General features: G+C 28.9%; 1 long non-coding RNA gene across 1 annotated transcript; it reads left to right on the top strand.

The window, feature by feature from the left end:
• Positions 1-1,258: 1,258 nt before the first annotated feature.
• On the top strand, positions 1,259-2,670 carry LOC126734562 (uncharacterized). Its single transcript, XR_007660083.1, has 3 exons — positions 1,259-1,345; positions 1,770-2,060; positions 2,228-2,670. It is a non-coding gene; the product is annotated as an uncharacterized LOC126734562 (long non-coding RNA).
• The last annotated feature ends 4,713 nt before the right edge of the window (positions 2,671-7,383 follow it).

The raw sequence follows: 7,383 nt of genomic DNA, 5'->3' as shown, positions 1-7,383 counted from the left end.
GCGATAGAAAAATCATTTTGCAAAGAAAAAAATATCGAAATTAAAACGCTTCAAAAATAGCTGCGTCGGTTTTGTTATCTTTCCATAAACATTTCAAGAAACCAAAAATATTATATTTGAAATAAAATTTTAGTTATCCCTTAAATAAATTCTAAAAAATCATGTTTTGGGGCGTTGGGCCAACTTCACTGAGACAGGACTCGTATATATATATATATATATATATATATATATATATATATATATATATATATATATATATATATATATATATATATATATATATATATATATATATATATATATATATATACACGTATATACACGTATTTTGCGATAGAAAAATCATTTTGCAAAGAAAAATTACGAAATTAAAACGCTTCAAAAATAGCTGCGTCGGTTTTGTTATCTTTCCATAAACATTTCAAGAAACCAAAAATATTATATTTGAAATAAAATTTTAGTTATCCCTTAAATAAATTCTAAAAAATCATGTTTTGGGGCGTTGGGCCAACTTCACTGAGACAGGACTCATATGTATATATATATATATATATATATATATATGTTAAAACTTGAAAAACTCTTTTATATTTTTAAAAACAATATTTTTACTTTAAATTATATTTATTCAAAAATTAAACGAGAGTAATTTTTGAATAATAATTTAAAAGAGTAACGTGCTTAAATTTATTATAATACTACTGTGCTTTTTATTGGAAAACATCCTATTTATATTTAAAATTGATTGCTTAATTGGCATATCTCACGGTAAATTCCATATTTCCAAATATGCTGAGTAAGTTCCGGCGGTCGTTGCTATTGCGACACCGTGGGATCGTGACCTGTTACATAAGGTCAATATAATCGCATATAACATATATATAGATTTTAAACTTGAAAACAAATGACCAAGCATCAAGTAGGTACTTTATAAAAAAATGAGTCATATCTTTTAGAGTGATATGACTTAATCCTGAGGTTGAGATGTGGATTAAAACATTCAAAACAATAAAATTTTGGTTTAGGATTCAACTTTATATAGGGATTCATTAAATTATATTAGGAGAGGTTCAAAATATCATATTAATTTTTGAGGCTTAAGCTTTAATAGAATCATTTTCATTTGCTTTAAAACATTTTTTTGCAAGATTTTTTATATTTGTAGATCTTATTTATAAAAATAAATTAATTTTAACATCTTGATTTTCTGAGAGTAAAAATTATTTACATTAATTTATATTATCTGGGAAGCAACTTTATATTTAAATATTTATTTTTTAGGGTATGGTGCTTATAATGCTGAGCTATTATTAATCAATAAGGGACATATATTATGCAAAAGGTAAGGTTTCTTCAAAATTCAGAATAGAATATATTTATAGAAATTTTTTATATTTTCTGCATATTTTTTGTCACTTCTAATATATGAAATGGCTTAAATATATATTTTACATAATAATTATTAACTAATGATGACATTAACGAATTAATGTTATAATTATTGAAATATTTATTTTTTAAATTAACGTAATTATTAATTATTGACCATGCTTTTAAATTAATGCATTTTGATACCTAATTATGTTTCAATTAGATTTGGATTTTGTTTATATTTTAATTAAAACCTTTTCATTTTACTTAACATTTGTTAAAATAACAAGTACTGCTTATTGCCTTTTCCCAAAAGTTTTTTTTTAGCACTTCCCACCAAAAAATTATTAGACCTTCATATATATTTAAAAATATATAATAAATTTTTTTTAAAGGTTCCGTCAATGGGTCCATATGTTCTAAAGTTACTAATCTTTTAGAACCTATCAGCCAAACTAATGTGGTAGAAATATCTTAGAGGTACCTATGGAAATAGCTGATGAGAAATCCTCATATGCTTTAAATCAAAAAGATATTTCAGAAAATACCTCATCATATAAGATGGAAATTTCCATATAAGAAAATAATTGCTATAATAAAAAATTCCAACAATCAAATAGATATTGAAAAAGTACCATTACAAATTGTACCTAATGCCTCAAGGAAAAAGGAATCTGCTAAGAAACGTGAGTATACTTACATATGTATACATCTATTATATCTATTTTATATAAGTCATTTATTATTATTATATTTATTTATTTTTTTGTCCTCACTAGTTCTTATTCGCCAATTTTATTGATATTCCTTTAAACAAATGCATTATTTGAATATTTAAAAAATATGTTTTTAGGTCTTGAAAAAAGAAGGTTTTCATTAAAAAGTTTAAATGTTCATCGTTCCATTGAGTTGACACCAAAGCCAAAAAAATTATATACCAAATTAACATCTTGGAGGAGTAAAATATATGGAATGGAAAAAAAAATTAAATCTTACAAAGAGAGAATAGGTATTGCCGAAAAATATGTCAATTCCACAGATTTTAAAAACCTCTTAAAACATATTAATAGTCCCACTTACAAGTTCATTATAAAATGATGTATATTATTATATCTATCTTCACCAATAATAAATTATTATTCGTGAAATCACAGAAACGTACATGTATCAGAGACAACTGTTTTTTTCTGCATGTATGTTATTTGGTAGTATGTTATGTATTTGGCATAGACATAATGCAAAATAGGCAATGCTTGCAAAAGGTCGCCATTGTCGCCAAGAAATGATAAGTCGAAAATTCACCTCCATATTTTTAAATTTAAAATATACCGTGTAAATGCATATTATTATGTAGTACTCATTGATTTTAAGATTTTTACTTATTTTAATAAATATTTTGTTAGTTCTATATTTGAATTTTATTTATGTTTTTGATAATGTCTTTTTTAGATCGTTGATTGAAATAATAATAGGCAACAAAAATTAATTTTTCTATAATATTTCAATTGATGTTCGGAGGTAAACTGGAATTCTAAAAGAAATGTAATAATATTTCTTCAGGTTACCTGAATATTGATTGAAATATTATAGGGAAATTAATTAATATTGTCTATTATTATTTCAACAGATTTTTAATGTTTATTTCTCCATATTTGGTGAAGGGGCCGGTATACATTTTTACAGGTATCTTTGCTAGTTTGGATCGCATCCACCGTTTTTGTGGCGTTTTGTTCCGCAGAACCAGAGAAAAACAAACCACCGAGAAGGGACAAAGCCGGGACCGATTTTTCTTGCGCATGTGCGAGCTTATTTGGTATACCTGTCTTATTGCCGGTCCCCTGCCAGCCGTCGGTTAGTCCGGTAATATTCGACGCCTAGTTTAGTCTAGTCAAGTGTTGCCTGAATTTTTCTCTGTCTTTATTTTTTGTGTGTGTTGTCATTGTGCTCTTTATTTTATTAAAAACTTTTATAATATGCCTTATACCTGTGCTTTTCGTGGATGTCATTCAAAGACAGGGTGTGGAAAACTATTAATTATGAACACCCTTGTGCACAGTTTCCAAAAACCTTTATCTTAAAATTATTTATATTTATGAAAATATTTTACACCATTAAATATAATAATAGGGTCTTAAAAACAAATAAAGATAAAAATGTTTGAAAACTAAAAATTTTGCGGAATGTATAAATGTACCTAGGTTTAATTTAATTATTGCCAATGTATTTTTGTGTTTCATTATACAATGGGCCAATATTATTTTCTCAAAAAATAAAAGTTTGTTTATAAGATTTTTTGTTTTCCATTATTTATCCTAAATGGTAATTTTTATAGTTGGCACTATACCGGATGACACAGGAAAAAGGGAACACGCAATAACTTTTTTATTTTTCAAGATAAACAAATGAAATTTGGTATGTCAATAGAATGGTTATAAAAGCATATTTTGACGTATTCAATTGTTTTTGATCACTTCCGGTTGAACCAGAAATGACACGAACTTTCTTATTTTAAATGGGACACCCAGTTTATTTTTTCAAACATTTGTTTATCTTAAAAAATAAAAAAGTTGTTGCGTGTTCCCTTTTTCCTGTGTCACCCGGTATAGTTTAGGTATACTTATAACTTAACTATACCAACAGTAAAATAATGTAATAGTTTTAATTTCAAATTCCCAATAAAATTTTTAAGCTATTAATTGTCGTATTTCTCTCCGTGTACGGAACTATTAAATTGCCAAAACGATTTTTCTCCGTTACTTAATATGTAGCGCCAGTCATTTAAGCCCGCTCAAGGGCACCAAAATTGGACCTCAGAAAATCAACGGTAAATGCGGGTTTTGTCGCTTCTCGGTGGTTTGTTTTTCTCTGGCAGAACTTTATTCAGAGGTTTGTCTTCTATCCTTGGTCTGTTCTGTGTCGGCTATTGAGGACTGATGCCGACGCACACCTACATCAGGCGGTCTCTCTTAGCAAATCCGCTGCGGTATTACTGTGCCGACTTGCTGCCGACCTACCGCGATCTTAAGAGAATTCGGAGAAAAAAGTAGGTTTAAAACTGGCTCGTGTCTATCGGTCTTTTTCTCGGCGCCCTCTCATCGTTTTTATGGTCATTCATGTGAGAATCAAAACAACTATATCAGAGCAGTCCCCGTACAAAATCCAATTGATGACTTATGCGACTATAATTACTACTACTAACGACTATAGTCAATATTCGTCCATAAAAAATAACTAAGACCTATTACTGTTAAATTCTATTGTACAATCGTGATATTTGCACTTTCAAACTTATTTTATTGCTGATCTTAAAGTCCCAATTTACGAAATTTCTGAGGAGGATTTATAAACAACACGTAAGATCTGCAGTGCATCGTTGCCACTTTGTTAGTAGTTTTATTAAAAAGATTCGAAGCTATTTAAGTTGATTTATGCTTCTTTTATATCAATTAAGTATTTCCTATTATGCTTTTCTTTTTTCCTTATGTTGTAAATAGACTTGCTAACTGTATGTATAAAGTCCAGTTCAGAGATCTACTAGAATCTTTGATGTGTCGCAGATAGCACTAGCTAGTCCGTGCGCCTATATCGTATATATTATTGTCGCATGATATACATGTTTAAATGGCAAAGTTTTATATAGTTTATCTATGAAATCATTTTAAATATACCTAAAACCTCATGTTTTACACTATTTTTTATTTTTCTTTTAAAAATCTACATTTTTAGAAAAAAAAATAATATAAAAAAATTGACCGCGGACTAAAAAAAGAGCATCTTACAAAATATTTTAAATACTTCCAGCACTCACAGACTTCTCACCCCTTTTTAGCCAGTCTATTAAACAAAAATAAAACACCTGCGATCTGGCGATTCCTACTTTAGGCTGTGCAAGTGAATGTGTATCTCTCTCTATCCCACAGATTTTAAAGATTACGGGGCCGTACCCAAATAAATGTTTAGGCTGTTTTTGTATTACTTTTGTCGTGTTTTTAAAGAGATCTTTAAGGATGGGTCTATCACCTTTAATAGTTGGGAGGGGAGTCGGTCATGTGAGGCTATTATTATTTGACAGTTTATGACAGTGGAGAATTTAGAATTTGGCCTATATTCGTCTACATTTTTTGCAGTTTTTACTGTGAGGAAGTGCGTTTTTTATATTTGTGGATTTATTTTGGTATTTTACCTAAAGACCTTGTTTCGACCTTGGGAAAATAGGCAGGAAAATTTGGCAAATGAATGGGAAAGTATTTGTGCGGGCTTATGGAGACCGTGGATGCACAACAAAGATAATAACATTTGTGATGAAAACCATAAGGGTGATTTGGACAGTGATTTAGACTCACATAGTTCAGATAGTTCATTTTCTAGTGTTGAGGGCGTAGAGGAAGACGGAAGTGAAGTAGAAGCTACAGGGAAAAATCAAGCAGTTTTAAAACGTAATTGTTTAAGTACAGACGCCAAACAAATTTATCTAAATGTCTACAACAATCTAAGCAATGATTCTCAATTCACAAATGATTGTAGTGATTTGCAAAAAACAGTTTTAACAGGGGTTCCCTATAGTACAATATGCTAGTTTGTAAAAAAAGGGATTAAAGACAGAAAAAAAGGAAAGATGCAGGACAATCAAAGAGACTTAACACGGATATTACCAAATTGCTAAGGGAAGGTGTGTATTCTAAATACAAAAACAATGAGGTTCTGTCCATAAAGGTGGTTAAGGACACCTTATCGGCAAGGGACAAACATTTCTCAGTCTCAACCTTGCGGAGATACCTGATCAAACTTGGATTCAAGCTTAAGATGGTTAACAAAAGAGCTGCTGTAATAGAATTGTCACGTGGTGTATAGAATATTTGGAGAAAAATACTTATACTATTTAGCCGAAACATGGTATGATACATTTATGACTGATGTATGATTTCCATTCTCTGGGAAAGAGTCCCTTTTTTGCCATAGTAAGAAAGCCATATTTTTATTAATTAAACAAGTTTAAAGTTTTGTTTTTTTTTTTAGTTTACTGCCCTGATGTATTTTAGCGACACCATAAAGACTGCTTCTTCCTCCATTCTCGGGAAAAAAGTACCCTTTTTGCCATAGTAAGAAAACCATATTTTTATTAATTAAACAAGTTTAAAATTTTAATTTTTACAGCTTACTGCCCCTATTGTCCTTCAACGATACAATAAAGTCTGCTTCTTTCTCCATTCTCTGGGAAAAAATTCCTTTTTTGCTATGGTAAGAAAAACCCTATTTTTATTAAGAAAACAAGTTTAAAATTTAGTTGTTTACAGTTTTTTGTCCATGATTTGTCTTACAGAGACACTATAAAACCAGTTTAATTATTTTTTTTACAGGAACTGCCACACTTGTCCTGTCTCAAAAAGGCAAGACAACTTTTTTCATAATTCACTGGAAGAAAAAAGGCTATTTTACATCTGAGTTGTAATTATTACAAAAAAAAAATATTGTAAATTTATTATTATTAATTAAATTTAAAAAATATTTCTGCTACTCGTGTGCACTTTTTAAATTTGTTTTAGTATTTATATGCTTCAGTGCGAGATGAAGTTGGAAACCATAGCGGCAACAGAGAAACTGTTTCCTTCCTTAATGGAAGAAACTGCTAAAGAACAAAGGCAAAAAACAGAGTTTAGAAAATTGTATTAACTCTTTGAGCCAGATTCAAAAGAGTGGGTAAATTTATAAAGTATTTAGTATCCTCACTGTAGTTTTAGGATTCAGTTCTAAATGTAATGTTTTATATAAGATTTTTAGTTTTTAGTATAAGCATTTATTTTTGTTAATTTTCATCAAATTTCTCAAAATTCTCCTATTATGTACAATAACTAAATATGAGGTAAACAAATTAATAAATATTACATTCAGGATGTTAAGTGTGTTTTTTTTTATAAGTAAAACTTGTGTCTTTTACACGCATAAGATATCGACAGCTAAGTGATTTTTAATGTAAAAGTTTATTTAAAAAAATATACTCCACTTTTACTA

Source organism: Anthonomus grandis, chromosome 3 (assembly GCF_022605725.1).
Source record: "Anthonomus grandis grandis chromosome 3, icAntGran1.3, whole genome shotgun sequence".
Lineage (NCBI taxonomy): Eukaryota > Metazoa > Arthropoda > Insecta > Coleoptera > Curculionidae > Anthonomus > Anthonomus grandis.
This window is presented reverse-complemented; position numbering and strand designations above follow the sequence as displayed.